Genomic DNA, 18,325 nt, shown 5'->3' with positions numbered 1-18,325 from the left:
TATATATATACCTATATATATATATACACCATTTTCTGCTGACCAAAAAATATAATTGCCAGAGGGCAGGATCCTTAGAGATTATCTAGTCTTGTTACCTGAATTTCTTTTTTCAGTAGGTCCTTGGTCTCCGGGATTTGAAGAATAAAGCCACAGACCACAGATTAGTGATAAGGTAGAGTTTATTGGACAGAATAATATAGAAGGAGTTAAAAGACCAGAGTGTCTGTACAGAAGGACTAAAAAAGCACCAGAGTCTCCATGTGGGTCCTTTGTCCATAAGGTCTTGAGAATTACATTTGGCCAGGACTGGGTATCTGGAAACACTTTGTCTATAGTAATGAGTGTTACTGTTGAATGAATGCAGTCCCTCCGGCTAGGGGCAAAAAGTCAAGGTGTTCCCTTTGTGAAATTATTGAAATTAATGCCCAGACCTATGTGGTCCCCTGTGCATCTTTGAATGGGGGGGCCCTGTATCAGTCTCACCCTGTTATTTCATGCATGAGAAACCAAGTAGCAAAGTGGACTGTCCAAGTCTACATGATAACTTTGCAGCAGTGACAGGACTATTACTTACGTATTCTTTCCACTCAACCATTTTACCTTTCTTTTCTCTCTCTCCCTTTTTTTTTTTTTTGAGACAGTCTCACTTTGTCACCCTGGGAAGATTGCCATGTGTTAGCATAGCTCACAGCAACCTGTGAGCATAGCTCAAGAATATCCTCTTGCCTCAGCCTCACCAGTACCTGGAACTATAGGGACCCATCACCAGACCAGCTAGTTTTTCTATTTTTAGTAGAGACAGGGTCTCGCTCTTGCTTATGCTGGTCTCCAACTTCTGAGCTCACAGAATCTGCCCACCCTGGCCTCCCCGAGTGCTAGGATTACAGGCAAGTGCCTCTGCATGGGCCCATTTTACCTTTCTTAATGCATGGAAGAAAAAGAAAAGATACCTCTAAGCTTTAAAGAAGAGCGGTGACCTGTTGGTTTGATGAGTATGTTGCAGTCAGTGTGAATGCCAAGCCTGGAGTGATGGTGTGACCAGCCTGTGTGGCTGTGGTAGCCCTCACAAAGGGGCACATTTTAAAACTGAAAGATAAAGAATCAGTATACGGAAAACCAAACCAAATTAGGTAAAGCTTTTGATAGCAACAACAGAAGAAAAGGTATGAAGAGAGATTACCCCATGGGCCTACTGCAAAGAGCAACTGAGCTCTTGGCTGAAGAAAAGAACGTGGGCTCGGCTCCCATAGCACAGTGGTTACAGTGCTGGGCCCATACACCCAGGCTGGTGGGTTCGAACCCAGCCCTGGCTTGCTGAACAGCAATGACAACTACACCAAAATATATAGCTGGGTGTTATGGCCGGTGCCTGTACTCCCAGCTACTGGGGAGGCTGAGGCAATTGAATCACTTAAGCCCAAGAGTTTGAGGTTGCTGTGAACTGTGACGCCATGGCACTCTACCTAGGCAACATAGTGAGACTCTGTCTCAAAAAATAAAATAAAATAATTTTTAAAAAGAATGTGATTTCCCTGCGTTTCTGTTTGTGACTGCCAGGCTCCTTGAAGTCAGACAACGAAAATGCTTCTCTCCCCGTGGCTTAGCCTTGCTGTGCGTCCTTTGCCTCACTAGAGGCCTGCCTGGTTGATCTGGAGTCCTCTTGTCAGGGCAGCTCTGGGCTCCCCACTGATGGTGGCAGGCAGAACCACCAGTTGCCAGGAGGAGCTCCCCTCCCTCACCTATGCTGGCTGGCTTCGTTCATGTTGGTAGGCCTAGCATTGGCTGGAGCCCAGGGAGATAACCTCCAGACGTGGAAATTTCAGAAAGTTGAAGAAATATTTTAACGAACAGTAGAATCCGTTTGAATATGTGTTGTTGAGAAATAGGGAAGTGGGTGGGTGACAGAGCATCTGTCGAGCAGGGGGTAAGTGAAGGGGACAGAAGAGGAATCAGTTTGACTGGACACTTGAGAGAAGTTTCCTTAAATGTATGAAAGTAATTTTTGCGGAGGAATGTTTACACAAAAACTAATCTAAAGAAAAAACAACTTACACACCGGAATCTAAATGTCACTTGATTCCCAGAGGGAATGAGCTCAGACGTTTAAAAGGACAGGGATCCTCTCCAACTATTAAATGTAGTTTTAAAGGCCCTTTTGGGTTCAAATCGGTTCCAGGAAGAAAACAAGCCTTTATCCCAGGGGAGGTATCTTTGCAGATACTAATAGAAGAGCTGAGAAGCTCACTGTTCAGACTGGGGGTGGCGGGTGCAGAGGGCAGAGGAGGTCAACCAGAAATACTCTGTCAGTGGTGGCTTTAACTGATAAATTCAGCTGGATTTTGAGATCAAACATTTGGAACTTGAGAGATTCCCTCTGGAGTTGCTTTTGTTTACCCTACTTCCCAGCCATTGGAGTTCACAGAGAGGGATGTCATGGGAAGAATTTAGAACATGGGTCCAAATTTTCTTTTTTCTTTTTTTTTTTTTTTTTGAGACATAGTCTAACTTTGTTGCCCTCGGTAGAGTGCCGTGGTGTCACAGATCACAGCACCCTCAAACTTTTGAGCACAAGTGATCCTCTTGCCTCAGCCTCCCAAGTAGGCTGCCACAACGCCCAGCTATTTTTAGAGATCTTCAGTCTCCCTCTGGCTCAGGCTGGTCTCAAACCTGTGAAGTCAGAGAATCCACCCGCCTCGGCCTCCCAGAGTGCTGGGATTACAGACGTAAGCCACTGAGCCTGGCCTGCAGTTCTAAATTTTCAAAGGTGCAATCTTTGAGACAGAAAACAGCTATTGGACTTGGTCTGAGAGAGTCATGAGGAAACTCTGAGCAGGCAGTCTTAGCACAGGTGCTGCCTAAGCCCGGGGAGGCTGAAGATGCCAGTCCCACTGCAAGCGGCTAGCAGAGGGGTCCTCAAACTTTTTAAACAGGGGCCAGTTCACTGTCCCTCAGACCGTTGGAGGGCTGGACTACGGGCCCCGGGACGAGTCGGCTGCTAAGCAGGACAGGCAGCAGTGGCAAAAACACCTGGCAGGCCAGATAAGTCCTAGGCGGGCTGCATGTGGCCCTGGGGCCGTAGCTTGAGGACACCTGAGCTAGCGGGTTAGTGCAGGGAAAAGGGAACCTGCTTTCTTGATTCCCAGTCCAATTTTTTTTTTTCATGATAAACTGAATCCTACAGTATATAAAGTCAACCATATAAGGATAAAAATAGCTTTAAAATGAAGGTGATTTATATGCTGAGTGCAGAATGAGAAGCCTCTTCTTCCCAGACAACACCCCAAAACTAGTCCTTAACAACTGGTCACCACCTCAGGCCTTCAGATGAAAAGGGAAGGAGACAGATGAGAAAGACGCTGCCACCCAGCCAGGAGGGAAGGGGGGACTTGGGAACCTGGAGACTACGGAGCTTTCAGATAGGCAGCTTTTTAAGGTCCTGTAACTTCTGGAGACTCTCACTCCCTTTTGGCAACTTCCTCCCTGTCTGGGCCAATGCCTGGAGTTCTAGCTGTGAAACTTCATTTGTTTGCTTCTGGACACACCTTTGTAACTGTACTTTAGGCCCACAAAGTCCAGAGAAGTTAATTTTATTGCAGCCAACTTAAAGGCTAAAGGCATCACTCACCCTTCCCCTCACCCTTCTCCCTCCCTCCCCTCCTCTTACTGGCAACACACCACTACCAATTTCTTCCCTGGTGTTCTGTATCAAAAAGTCTCCAAAGGAGGAACTGATCAAGTGTGTGATCAGCTACCACGAGTTTTCAGCAGTTTCCATTTATTCAACAAACCTTCCCTGAGCTCCTTTTGCAATCCAGATGGCATGATGAGTATTAGGGATTCAGAAGGCCCAGTCCTGGGGGGTCCTGGGCCCTCTGTAGCCTGGTATGGGGAGCCAGAGCTCAGACACTAATGTGCTTCCTTCCTTGGAGGTCCAGAATGAGATTGGGATGCCCAGGGGAGGGGAAAATGAGAGAAGAGTTAGTCCTTGAAGTCTGGTAATGGATAGCCCTGCTGGTAGGATGCTGGGAAAGGCCCTAAGTCAAGGGGAAACTTGCAGCTGAGGAACAAGGCAAGAGGGGCCACGCCTGGTAAGTTGGGAAATAGCAGGAGACAAATTGAAGAGTCAGGTAGGGTTCAGATCACGAAGGAAACAGAGAGCCATTTTGGGCTAGAGTGCAGGAGCATCATCATAGCTTCAGCCTCCAACTCCTGGGCTCAAGCAATCCTCCTGCCTCAGCCTCCCAAGAAGCTGGGGCTACAAGTGTTCATCACCATGCCCAGCTAATAGTTGTATTTTTGGTAGAGATGGGGTCTCACCCTTGCTCAGATGGGCCTCAACCTGGGCCTCAAGCCATCCACTTGCCTTGACTTTCCAGAGTGCTAGGATTATAGGCCACTGAGCTGGCCCTGCTTTTTTTGTTGTTGTTGTTGTTGGTTTGGTTTGGTTTTGAAGGAGAGAGAAAAGCTTCAAGCTTAGTGAAACTCACCCATACACAATCTGGAAGTTCCATGTAGCAGATGGAACTTCTATTATAATGATTATTTATTTAATACAAATCTAAAAAAGATTTTAAAAAACTCCTGTGGGCACTATAACTTCTGGGGGAGGAGGGAAGTGAAAGTGAAGAAGCCCTATAGTTGGATTCCACCACCACCATCATCATCATCAGATAGTCACTTACATATTATAACAACCTACAAGGACAACCTACAAGGACTAATTTTGCACCTAGCTCTGCACCCTGAGGCTCCTGCCCTCAAATGATTTCCTGCCCAGTGAAATCATCTGTGGGCAGAGCTGAGGCACAAGAAGCAATCACAGTCAGCTGGGGCAGCACATCATCAGGGCCAGAGAGCCCCTGGGACCGAGCACTGGACGTAAGAGTCTCCCCTCCACTTCATTCTGAGGGCCTTCCTCATCTTTCTGTGTCCAAAACCCTGGGTGGTTTCTTTTCTTTTCTTTCTTTTTTTGTTTTTTTTTTCTGATATGGAGTCTCACTATGTTGCCCTCAGTAGAGTGCTGTGTTGTCACAGTTCACAGCAATCTCAAACTCTTGGTCTTAAGTGATTCTCTTGCCTCAGCCTCCCAAGTAGCTGGGACTACAGGTGCCCACCACAATGCCCAGCTATTTTTCTGTTGCAGTTGCCATTGTTGTTTAGCTGGCTTGAAGCGGGTTTGAACCCGCCACGCTTGATGTATGTGGCTGGTGCTGTAACCACTGTGCTATGGGCGCCAAGGCCCTTTCTTTTTTCTTAGTCCAGGTAGTGCCAGTCACATGCTGCAAGATATATAGAGAGATGCCCCTGGCATCTCCCCACCCTCTTATCTGACAGCAATTTCCCAGCCTGTTTTTCAGAGACTCTCGGCCTGCCAGATTCCTAGACACTACCAGAAGGAGGCCAGAATTTCCCAGGGGTTGGACTCCTGCTCCCCTCACCCTCAACTCTCAGGTCAAGTATCTCTAGGCAGAAGCATCCAGCTGCGCCTCTGGGGATATCCAGGAAATCCTAATGCCCATGGACTTGCCTGAGTTTGGCTTGGGGAGGTAGGAAGAGAAGTCCTTTGGTCCCTGTCTGCAAGAGCTTTGACCATTAATTCCTGAGCACTGGGCCCTAATCATCTCACTCCGAAAGGGAGTTTTTGAGGATATGGTAACCACTGCATTAACAGACGACTCTAAATGAAAGGAAAAGGCCTGATCTATAAATAAATATACCCTTCCTGAATGATGCATGGGCCTTCTCTTGCTCCCACCCCAATCACCCTTGTGACTCGTCAGAGGACAGCAGCCTCCAGCCAAGGGATTGGTGCGATCACAACAGATCCCTGTCCGTAAATGCTCCTGGTGCCAAAAAGCAGGGAGGGAGGAGAAGGAGGTGGAGAGAGAGCTGGAAGCCTGCAGGGCTTGGCTTGAAACATCTACAGTTGTTCGTTTGTTTGCTTTTAAAAAGCCTGACTTTCCTTCAGAACGTACAAATCTACGAAGGGAAGGGAAAGGGGCGATTCCCACAGAAGCAGTCTTGTTTTTACAGTGGTTAGCCTTATGGTCAGAACACAGATCTGTCCCCAAATTCTTAGTTAAAAGAAACCCAAGAGCTGGTACCACCAGCAATTTCAGAATCTCTGTTATGTATCATTATAGTAAAAATATTACATTTTGTATCTCAGATAAGTAGGAATAGACATCAGGGCTCCTGCATTGATAAAGCTGGGAAATAGTTTAGTATCTAATCTTTTGTGCGTTCATGGACCATTAAAGCAAAGAGATAATTCGTTGGTCTGTTGTGTGGTTTGGAGGTCCCTGGGGATCTTCAGGTCCTCACCCTCTCCCTGTGTGGGCAGATTTGTGCTGTAGGCAGATGAAAGTAACAAGGAAATGTGACCAAGAGAAGAAATCTCCGTGTGGGAGCATGCTGCCCACCAGCACTGTGCCTAAATAAAGGCCACAACGTACTGCTGGTGACAGTGCCACAGAGCCGATATTCTGCATTTTCACCAGGCAGAGGGGAGGACAGGGGGTGGATCAGCTTTACTGTCACCAGCAGAGACAACTTCCAGAGCAGCTTGGATGAATCATCTGGCACATACACGCACACTCGAAATTTTTAAATATGGACGATGGGGGTGGGGAGATGCCAACTAACAAAAGCTGAATGTTGGGTACATAATTTTTTGAACCCAGTGTGTCTAACTCTGTCTTCAATTATTGATTCTTTGATCCCTTTTCAGTGAAACTTTAAGTGACTTACTTAAAGATAGACTACCGCTAAGCTCCTGTTAGAAGGACGTAAAAACTGAAGTTATTTTGGGCGGTGGCTAATGTAGGCAGCTAATCAAAAACCAGATTAGCTAATTGTACATGGTTGCAAATGTTATTAACATCAGATGCTGTTAACACCTTTGTTTCACTATCTAAAACCAAGTAGGTTCTTTTTTTTTTCTTTTTGAGACAGAGTCTCATTCTGTTGCCCTGGATAGAGTGAACTCCTGAGCTCAACCAATCCACCTGCCTTGGCCTCACAGAGTGCTAGGATTACAGACGTTAGCCACAGCCCAGCCTAAAACCAAGGAGGTTCTTAGCTCTAGGGTGAATTTGTGTTTAGCACTGGTACTCAGAATAAAGATTTGGAGAACTGCCTCCCCTCACTTGGTGCCCCTGTTGGAGGCAGTTTATGGCCTTGGGGACAAGAGGTTTGGAGAATTGTGCCAATTCTCAGCCCCAGGAAGAAAGCTTTAGAATTAAATTCCTTATTTGCCTTTAGAGACACAGGATCTACCTCTGCAGAAAAGATTAAAGAAGATTGTGACCCCGCGAATGGGATTCTCCAGGAACTCTTTTGCCTGGAGAGATTTAGAGGCCAAAAGCTAGCTAAACACAGCTGGAGAGGACGTTTTTTGTGTGTGCAATTGGAGGTACATGAACATGGACTCTATTTGAGATGGTATTTCAGCAGTGTCAGTTGTCCTGCTGTGACTGAAAACCTAAAACTTGGAATTTCAGTCAAGCCTCAGATTATCCTGCACAAATTTACTACTCACAGAGAAGCACAGAGAGCACATCCTACTCTGAAGAAACCTGTCTGTGTATCAAGTTAGATCAGTGAGCCAAGAAACTAAGATACAGAAAGCTAAAAAGAAATAAAGTCAACTGAAATTTTGTTCCATTAAGTGAGGAGATACATTGACTTAAACTGCCCCAAGAAGCCGCATTGTGCTCGCTGGTTGAGACCAAATGAAGTAACCATGATTAGGATTTATGGGAATACAGGCCATTACAACCGGCAGCTTGATTGAAAGTTTTCACATCTTGCTTTATAAAGTGGTAATGGTCCCATCTCATGGGAGCCCTAGCCAGCTGCCCTCCCCTGGCCCTGCTGCTAGTGATGCTGGCACAGGTAATGACATCTGTCTGGCAAAGCCTCCACGTGACAGCAGGCTGGGAAACCAAAAAACTGACTACCTCAGTCTTCAGCCTGGGGAGCACCTTTGCCTTTGGTCTCTCTGTTATGACTGTTTTCAGTGAGGACTCACCAAAAAAGCATTCAGTGCCAACAGTTCTTTTTTTTCTTTTTTTTTGAGAGAGAGTCTCAAGCTGTCACCCTGCGTAAAGTACTGTCCTGTCACAGCTCACAGCAACCTCCAATTCTTGGGCTTACGCAATCCTCTTGCCTTAGTTTTTCTATTTTTAGTAGAGACAGGGTCTCACTCTTGCTCAGACTGGTGTTGAACTGATGAGCTCAAGCAATCCACCCACCTTGGCCTCCCGGAATGCTAGGATTACAGGCGTGAGCCACCACGTCCAGCCATGCCAGCAGTTCTGGACCTGGACAGCAGAAGTGCACAGACAGCCCAGTCCCATGTGTATGCTCCATGGTTCTGCAAACCTGGCCACCCTGGTTTTTGCTCCTCCAGGTCAATTTTGCCCCACATCCTTTGAGCTATAGCTTCAGAAAATTCAGGATGGGTGCACATTCTGAAGGCCTTTGACAGCAGCGGGGAGACTACCCTGAGCACTTGGCAGATTCATTTTCTGATTCTTTTTTTGTGTTCTCATTTGTAGCCCAGCCCTTGGGAAGCAGACACAAGCTGGGGGAGCCAGTTATTGACCTTCAACATCAAGGTCAGGAGACCGTGGGAAAAAAGTCTACAGCCTTTGCTTCCTGTAACACACTGTCCAGCACTTGATCATATAGTCCTAAGTTATCTTTTAATTATGTCTTGCATATAAATCTGTCAACTGACAGATACCAATTAGTGTGTTCTATGGACATAGTCATGCTCCCCCTTCTCCCAATATAGGGAACAAATTATCTATTTCTTTGATTCCCCCCAACTGACACTCCACAAGGCTGAGCCCTTGGCAGGAAATATGAAGTGATAACTTCAGTCTCCAATAGTCCTGCCTCAAGCCAAATGGTGGGTCACCTTATGCCACCTGTCACTGGATGAAGACGGCAGAGCTGGTGTGACACTGTAGAATAATGAGAGGTGGCTGATATGTAAATGGGCTTAGAAGAAACAGCTCAAGCCCCATAGATATTTTGACTTGCTCAAACTTTTCTCCAGTCCCTTCCTTACTAATGAGAATCAATGTGCTGATGTGGCTATTGGCAGGACTACTAGTCTCTTAGAGATCGGTAGATCTGCTGTAAGGCTCATCTGACAATTTTGTTAAAATTCTTTTCTTTTTTTTTTTTTTGAGACAGAGTCTCACTATGTTGCCCCCAGTAGAGTGCTATGTCATCACAGCTCACAGCAACCTCAAACTCTTGAGCTTAAGTGATTCTTTTGCCTCAGCCTCCCAAGTAGCTGGGACTACAGGTGCTGGCCACAACGCCTGGCTATTTGCTAAAATTCTTGCTGAGAATTTTAACAGCATCCAAGCTCCTGTACCTTTGGCAGAGCTATCCTGAGTAATCTAAATGTGCTAAGTGGGAGATATCCACTTTCTTTACACAAGCAAGTGCTCTTAAGTTCTAATGCTAAGCAGTAGGGAATTAATATGAGTAGGAAAGGGTCACGTATGAACAGGGAAGAGGCAGGGAGTTGCTTGAGCTCCGGAGTTCCAGACCAGCCTGAGCAAGAGCAAGACCCTGTCTCTCTTAAAAATACAAAAACTAGGGTTGTGCCTATGGCTCAAAGGAGTGGGGCACCAGCCCCATATACTGGAGGTGGCAGGTTCAAATATGGCCCCAGCCAAAAACTGCAAAAAAAAAAAAAAAAAAAAAAAAGAAAAAAGAAAAGAAAAGAAGGAAAAGAAAAAGAAAAACTAGCTGGGCATGGTGGCACACGCCTGTAGTCCCAGCACTTGGGAGGCTGGGGCAAGAGGATCGCTCAAGCCCAAGGGTTTGAGGTTCCTGTGAACTGTGATGTCACGGCAGTCTACCGAGGGTGACATAGTGAGACTCTGTCTCAAAAAAAGAAAGAAGTGCTGCCTAGTGTTCAAGGGGGTTTGCTAGAGGTTGGTTCAGTGCACGCTGAGGATGCAGAGGAGGGAATGGTGGGTTCTACTTGGGAGATGGTGATTAGGAAAAACCACACAGATGTGGTGGCATTTGACCTTTGTCTTGAAAAGGTCTATAGGTTTCTGTTTCATGATAGTAGAGGGAATGCTGTGCCCAGAGAGATGTGTCATAGGTAAAGTCATGGCAGAAACCAAGCAGTCATCTGGAAGTTGTTTGTCATAGCCAGACAAAGGGGAAAAGGAAGCCCCAGGAAGAAACCAGGATGGAGAGGAACACGGGGCAAGACTGAAAGGCCATGGCGGCCAGGCTAAGCAGTTCAGGTGTTATCTGTAGGCAAATGGGAGCCATTGGAAGTTTTTAAACCCCAGAGAGTCATTTGTTCTAGAAAGATTCACTTTGAAGCCAGGGTGAAGGACTGGAGGATAGGAGCGGAACCATGTCATCCTCCCATATAAAACTTTCCAAGAGCTTGAGATAAAATTCAGACTTCTCATTATTGCCCCAAAGAGCCCTGCCTGCTCCTCCAGCCGTCCTACTTCGACTCGCAGTGTCTGTCCTTGAGCTTTCCTCAAGACTCTTCCTTCTCAAACATTTTCTCAGTCTTGGTGGGTTTTTGTTTTTTGTTTTTGAGACAGACTCTCACTATGTCACCCTCGGTAGAGTGCTGGATCATCACAACTCACAGCAACCTCAAACTCTTGGGCTTAAGCGATTCTCTTGCCTTAGCCTCCCAAGTAGCTGGGACTACAGGCTCCCGCCACAACCTGCCATAATGCCCAGCTATTTTTTTGGTGCAGTTATCATTGTTGTTTAGCAGGCCTGGGCCCAAACCCACCAGCCTGGGTGTATGTGGCTGGCGCCCTACTCGCTGAGCCCTCAGTCTTGGTTTTAATCTCATCTTCTTCAGGCAGGTGCCATAGGTATATCTTTCATATAACTCTGATACACTTGTCAACATGCGGTTCTCTCGTTTGTTTGATCATTGTCTTGTGTCCCCTTCTTCATGAGGGAAGACGTCATCCCTGACTTACTCCCCAGTTTGTCCCTGGCCCCTGAATAAGTGCACAATCCGAACAAGGGGTAACGAGGGCCTGAACTAAGGTGAGGAAGGTGGAGGAGGATACGAGGAATAGATGTGGTGCAGGGAGAATCAATACGGCTCGATGACTAATTGGCTGTGGGTGGTGAGAGAGGAGGAGGAGGAAGAACGACAGCTTTCTGCTCGGGTGATGGGGTGGGCAGTTCTGTCTTTATAGTGACAGGAAACAAGGAAGAGACAGGCTCATGAGACAGAGTCAATGAGGTCAGTTTCAGGTATATTAAATTTGGGACATTCAGGAAGAAGACCAGGAAGGAATTCAATACGGGAGTCTAGAGTTTAAGACAAAGTTCTGAGCTAAAGATACATATTTAGAAGTTGCTCGGGTGGCGCCCATAGCTCAGTGGGTAGGGTGCCGGCCACATATACCCTGGCATGCGGGTCCAGGCCTGGGCCAGGTAAACAACAATGACAACTGCAACAACAAAAAAAATAGCCAGGCATTGTGGCGTGCTTCTGACAACAAGAAAGTTGGCAGTGTGTATGAGAACTGAAGTAAAAGGAAAGATGCTGGTTAAGTGAGGAGAGATGGAGTATGGTTGTAAGGCGGAGAAAAAAGAGACAAACACTGGTTCTTTCTGAGCACTTGTCTCTAGTTGTCTGGCTGCTGAGACCTGCAGGCCGTCCCCAAGACTCCAGGGGATGGCTTGTTCCCAGTGCTGGCTGGACAGGTGGCCGTGATGCTGGAGCTCCAGGAAGAGCTTGCAGAGGGCCAAATGAGAGACACCTTCCCTTGTCTAGGCTCTTGGAGAAAAAGACAAAGATTTCTCCGTTCTCTGAAGGTAATCATAAAATGGAACACAGAATAGCTTTTGACCTGCTGCACTCAACACCTGTGCAGGATTTTTTTTTTTTTTTAGATAGAGTTCCACTATGTGCCCCTCAGTAGAGTACCATGGCATCACAGCTCACAGCAACCTCAAACTCTTGGGCTTAAGCAATTCTTTTGCCTTAGCCTCTCAGGTAGCTGGACTACAGGCACCTGCCACAATGCCTGGCTATTTTTAGAGATGGGGTCTCACTCTTGCTTGGGCTGGTCTCAGGCTGGTCTTGAACCCATGAGCTCAGGTGATCCACCCGCCTCAGCCTCCTAGAGTACTAGAATTACAGGTGTGAACCACCGTGCCCAGCCCCTGCACAGAAATTTTACCAATACAGCATGTGCACTTGAGACCAAGAACCAAATTCTCAGTCCAAACAATATACAGTAGAACCTCTTTAGTTGACCACTTCCATATACTTGGCCTAATTTCATAGACCAGACACGTACCACATGTACATATCAGTACAGCAGGCCTAGTTCCTTATGTTGACCAGTTGGTTACAGTCCCTTGGGTGGTGAACTTACAGAGAGGCTCAACTGTAGCGTCCTTCCTGAAGTCCACTCTCTGTAACAGCACATTCTGTGACGGCACATAGCCCCACTGATGGGATTCTGCACCTCCATGTTATCTGGCACACTTGGATAAAGCAGAAGCAGTCAGAGGAGTGTTAGCATGAATGTTCATTTTGAATAATGAACTTGAAAAACATGACTGTTTCAAACAGCAACACAATCACCTTGGCTCACGTTTCAAACATTTGCCTACCGGCGTTATTTCACTACTAGAGATTCATTCTCCGACAGGCCAGACCAAATGTTCAGAAAATCATAAATGTAAATTTACCTTTATGAGCAAAAACATTTGTTTGGCTCAAAAATTGAGGGAAGTTGTTATTTCAAATCACAGATTTCCACTAATTTGGAAAACTTTGAAATTTAGAATTGCAGCAGGAGGAGGGAGGAGGAGGATTGGCAGAAGGGAGGGCATGAGGCGGGATCTCACCTACTGTGCACACTGTGAGGGTGTATAACACGCCCCCTGGGTGAGGAGCTCTTCTACAAATGGAACTTTACCCTGAAGTGAGAACAATGTAACCTAAATATTGTACCCTCATATTAATTTGAATAAAGTTTAATAAATAAATAAATACATCGTTAACAAAAAAAAAAAGAAGAAGAAGGCGGCCAGGCGCAGTGGCTCATGCCTGTAATCCTAGCACTTTGGCAGGCCTAAGTGGGTGAATTGCCTGAACTCACAGGTTCAAGGTCAGCCTGAGCCAGAGTGAGACCCCATCTCTAAAAATAGCAGGGCATTGTGGCAGGTACCTATAGTCTCAGCTACTCGGGAGGCTGAGGCAAGAGAATTGCTTGAGCGCAAGAGTTGGAGGTTGCTGTGAGCTGTGATGCCGCCACACTCTACCAAGGGTGACATAGTGAGACTCTGTCTCAAAAAAAAAGAAATTTAAAATAGCAGTAGTCCAAAGAGTGAGATGTGTCTTTAAAAATATCCACTGGGTGTTGGTCCCCCCCGCTAGCCAAGGGACTTAATTCTCTCAGAGCAAATTTCTCCACCAGCCTAAACACACACAAGAGGAGCTGAATTTTTTCATATTTTATTATTATTATTATAATTATTTTGAGACAGAGTCTCACTCTGTCACCCTGGGTAGAGAGCATTATGGTGTCATTGCTCATTAGCAATGCTGACAAACTCCTGGGTTCAGGCGATCCTCTTGCCTCAACCTCCTGGCGTTTTTTCTTTTCTTTTTCTTTTTTTTTTTAAGTGGAGATGGGGTTTCACTCCTGCTCAGGCTGGTCTCAAACTCCTGAGCTCAAGGGATCCACCTGCTTTGGCCTCACAGAGTGCTGGGATTACAGACAGGCGTGAGCCACCAGGCCTGGCACTGGATTTTTGTTTTAAACTCCGGCTCTAATTTGACATATCCCAAGAAAGTTAACTAATTGGGCAGGCTTAGGTCCCAGACTCAAGTTTGGATCAATCAACTGTGGGTGGGGCACCATGATTGATCTAAATTAGAACAAGTATCTGCTTGGAGGCCAAGAGACTATAAATTACAGAAAAACATGAAGACATACTCCTCTGGAGCCAGAGCTGTGGAGGGGAAGGAGCAATTCCCAGGTCAGTTGTGGTGAGGGGAGGGGCCTTCTCCAGCCCTGGGTGTGTGGAGCCTGCGGGGCAGACTAAACACTGGGACCAGGTCTCCAAAGTGTAATTACACAGCTTCTTCCCAGCTTTCCCTTCCTCCCGCCTCAGCCCCTCCTAACCCTCACACCACAAAGTGCCAGGGATCCTCTTCAAATTCCATTATCCTGATTGGAGTAATGACAATAACTATTTTCTGGAATTTACAGTGGGCATAAACTGTACAGGCAAATGGAACTTTCTTACCAAAGTCACCTGAAGTGACATAGGCGTGGGAGCCCTTTTCTTCATGAATTATTCCACCTGTAGTTTACTTGAACATTATTTTACTTCCCATTTCACATCTGTTGCTTGGCTGGGCCCTCTGTCACCTGGGGCTATTATTCCTCTTCTGATATTTAACAATGTCACAGGCATTCCGGGCCCCATAGGCCCTTCCATAGTCCTGTTAATGTGTTCATCTATAATCCTAGCACTGTGGGAGGCTGAGGCGGATGGATGGCTTGAGCTCAGGAGTTTGAGACCAGTTTGAGCAAGAGCAAGACCCTGTCTCTACTAAAAAAATAGAAAAACTAACTGAGCATTGTGGTGGATGCCTGTAGTCCCAGCTACTCGAGAGGATGAGGCAAGAGGATCTCTTGAGCCCAAGAGTTTGAGGTTGCTGTGAGCTGTGATGATGCCAGGGCACTCTAACCAGGGTGATAGAGTGAGATTCTGTCCCCCCTCAAAAAAGTGTCTATCTACAGTAGAACCTTCATGGCACCTCTGTATATTGACCAGTTTGTTACAGTCAACTTACAGAGGTTCTTCTGTATTTGTAAAAGTCACCACGCTGACAATGAAGGGCCTGAGCAAGCGGCTAGTTCACCCCTTTATTTTACAGGGGGGAAAATGAAGCCAAGCAAGTACATCTGACTTGCTCAAAGTCACCAAGTGTATTAGTGGTAGATGGTGGCTAAAGTCTCGGTGTTTTCTGGTGCCTACTTACCCATGGTATCTCCAAGAACTAGACAAAACCACCTGCAAAAAATAACAATAGAGGTGGCACAGAGAACCACCCAAGCCCCTTTTCAGCCCCTTTGACCAAAGCACCGCCCCTTGGATTCTCTTTTACCTATATACTTATTTATTTTGAGATAGAGTCTCACTTTGTCACCCTCAGTAGAATGCTATGGCATCACGGCGGCTCACAGCAACCTCAAACTCTTGGGGTTAAGTGATTCTCTTGTCTCAGCCTCCCAAGTAGCTGGGACTACAGGTGACCACCACAACTCCTGGCTATTTTTAGAGATGGGGTCTCACTCTTTAACTCCTGAGCTCAGGCCATCAGCCCACCTTAACCTCCCAGAGTGCTAGGATTATAGGCATGAGCACTGCGCCCGGCTCTCTGAATGTTTTGTCTTGAAAGAGCATCCTGAGATATGTATATATATATATTATATACAAGATTTATAAAATATATATGATTAAATCATCATTATTTTACCTGGCATCTTTCCCCCCTCAATATGATAGCTTTTTCCTTCTCTTTCTGTCTCGGTTTGTCTCTGTTTCTTCCAAGTCCCCGTTTTCCCCCATTTGTTTGTCTCAGTCTATTGTTTATGTTGGAGGACTCTTCCAAATGTTCCCTGGTCAGGTGCTTCACGTTTACCCGAAGTGCTAAAAACTGGTTTGGAAGCAGTGAACACACGCGAGAGGTTTGAAGACGGGTGGGCCACACCAAAGGAGCCGAATGTCTGATTCTGTAAGTTTTTCTCTTGAGTTGGCCCATTTCCCATGAGATTACTCCTCCACACTCCTGCCTGGGGGTGGGAATTTGGGACACATAACTCCTATTTCTGCATCCTTATAGCCATCTCGGTAAGGGAGATGGGGGAGGGTGGTGATGTTGCTGTTTAGAGCACAGTCTTTGGGTGGATCCACCCCTTATTCCTATCCTGGGTGGATCTGAGATCTCAAGCTGTGAACGCTTCTCATTCCACTCTCATTCTTCATTGACCTCCTGCAAGGCTTTGATCAGTCTTGTTCTCAGCCTCACTGAAGTCTCCACCTCCTCTGGGAGTCTAATGCCTGAGCACAATTAGAGCTTGGAGATGCAAAAACAGCTGTTTTCTTACTGGTCTCCAGTGCTTGCAGTTCTAGGCTTCACGGATAGGTTAGGTTAGTTTCAACTTATTTATCATGGCCTTTCTGTTTCTCAGAATTTAATTTTTTTTTTTTTTTTTTTTTGAGAGGGAGTCTCATTATGTTGCCCTTGGTAGAGGGCCACGGTGTCATAGCTCACAGCAACATCTCAAACTCTTGGGCTTCAGCGATTCTCTTGCCTCAGCCTTCCAAGTAGTTGGGACTACAGGTGCCCGCCACAGTGCCCGGCTATTTTTTGGTTGTAGTTGTCAGTTATTTGGCAGGCCGGGGCCAGGTTTGAACTCGCCAGCCTCAGTGTATGTGGCTGGCGCCCTAGCCGCTGAGCTATAGGCACCAGAATTTAAAATATAGCCAGAATTTAAAACATTTTTGTTAGCAGTTGATGGTCTCACGTGCTCTTTGTCCTTGTAGGGTCTATGCATCCTCCTCACTTGCTGTCACTTTAGTGGAGGTTTAGGAGGCAGCGGGGACATAATCATGTGTTCAGTCGACTCTACTCCACTAGCTTCCACGTGCTGCTTTGAGTCCCTTCTCCCAGCTTTGTCTTCTCCTTCTTTTCCCTGTCTTCCCACTTTTTCTCTCCCGCTTTCCTCCCTGTTTATCTTCCTCCCTCCCCTCTACCCCAGCTTTCTCTGAGAGTGCCATTTGTTCTTCCCTCCTTAAAGAGCATTAGGAACACTGATGTTCTCAACTCTTTAAAATTCTTTGGCTACCAGCTGGGCGTGAGGACTTGTGCCTGTAATCCCAGCACTTTGAGAGGCTGAGGCAGGGGGAGCCCGGGAGTTCAAGAGCAGCTTGAGCAAGAGCCAGACCCCTATCTCTACAAAAAATAGAAAAATTAGCCAGGTGTGCGCCTCACACCTATAGTCCAAGCTACTTATGAGGCTGAAGCAAGAATTTGTTTTTATATTTTATTTTATTATTTATTTATTTATTTTGAGGCAGAGTCTCAAGCTGTTGCCCTGGGTAGAGTGCCATGGCCTCCTCACAGCAACCTCCAAGTGAGGCTCAAGCGATCCTCTTGCCTCAGTTTTTCTATTTTTAGTAGAGACAGAGTCTTGCTTTTTGCTTAGGCTGGTCTCGAACTGTGAGCTCAAGCAATCCACCTGCCTTGGCTTCCCAGAGTGCTAGGATTACAGGTGTGAGTCACTGTGCCTGGTGTACTTTTATTTTTTTGAGACAGAGTCTCACTTTGTCACCCTTGGTGGAGTGCTGTGGCATCACAACTCACAGCAACCTCCAGCTCTTGGGCTCAAGTGATTCTCTTGCCTCAGTCTCCCAAGTAGCAGGGACTACAGGCACCCACCACAACACTGGCTATTTTTAGAGATGGGGTCTCGCTTGCTTTTGCTCAGGCTGGTCTTGAATCTGTGAACTCAGGCAATCCACCCGCCTCAGCCTCCCCTGAGTACTAGGATTACAGGCATGAGTCACCTCACCTGGCCTTGAAGCAGGAGTTTGAGTTTGCAGTGAGCTATGATGATGTCACTGTACTCTAGCCTTCCTTAAAGGGAGATTCTATCTAAAAAAAAAAAAAGAACTTTGAATATAAATAGTGTTGGGGGGCCTAACTCAGCCACATATGAACCCTTTCCCCTCTATCTCCTTTCCTCCTAAGACAAAGACACAAAGGATCTTGTTGGCCCCACCCCCAGAAGTTCCCACCAAGGGACCCTAACCTTCCCCTTCCAACCTATGGAATTTGCCCACCCCCTAATGGCCCCAGATAAAAAGGTCTCTAACCGCCCCCAGGGTGGAGACACTACTTTTGCACTGCTCAGGAGGTTTAACCTCCCCTTGCAATAAACCTGGCCTGAACATCTCCGGCTTGGGGCTCTGGGTGCCATCACGCTTTACACCTTTCAAATAGAACTGTAGGGACCCCTAAAGGATTGCTAAGCCAGATTAACAGGAGAAAGGACATAGAAATTACTTAACCTGTATACATAGAACCATACAAACAAAGACCCAAAGATACAGGGGCAGCGGTGCGTGTGGCTTGGTGAGTAGGGCTCTGGCCTCATATACCGAGGGTGGAGGGTTCGAACCTGGCCCCTGCCAAACTGCAACAGAAAAATAGCTAGGCGCTGTGGCGGGTGCCTGTAGTCCCAGCTACTCAGCAGGC

Source organism: Otolemur garnettii, unplaced genomic scaffold (genome assembly GCF_000181295.1).
Source record: "Otolemur garnettii isolate 467f Iridium unplaced genomic scaffold, OtoGar3 scaffold00102, whole genome shotgun sequence".
NCBI lineage: Eukaryota > Metazoa > Chordata > Mammalia > Primates > Galagidae > Otolemur > Otolemur garnettii.
The sequence above is the reverse complement of the archived record's forward strand: the minus strand, read 5'-3'. Positions refer to the sequence as shown.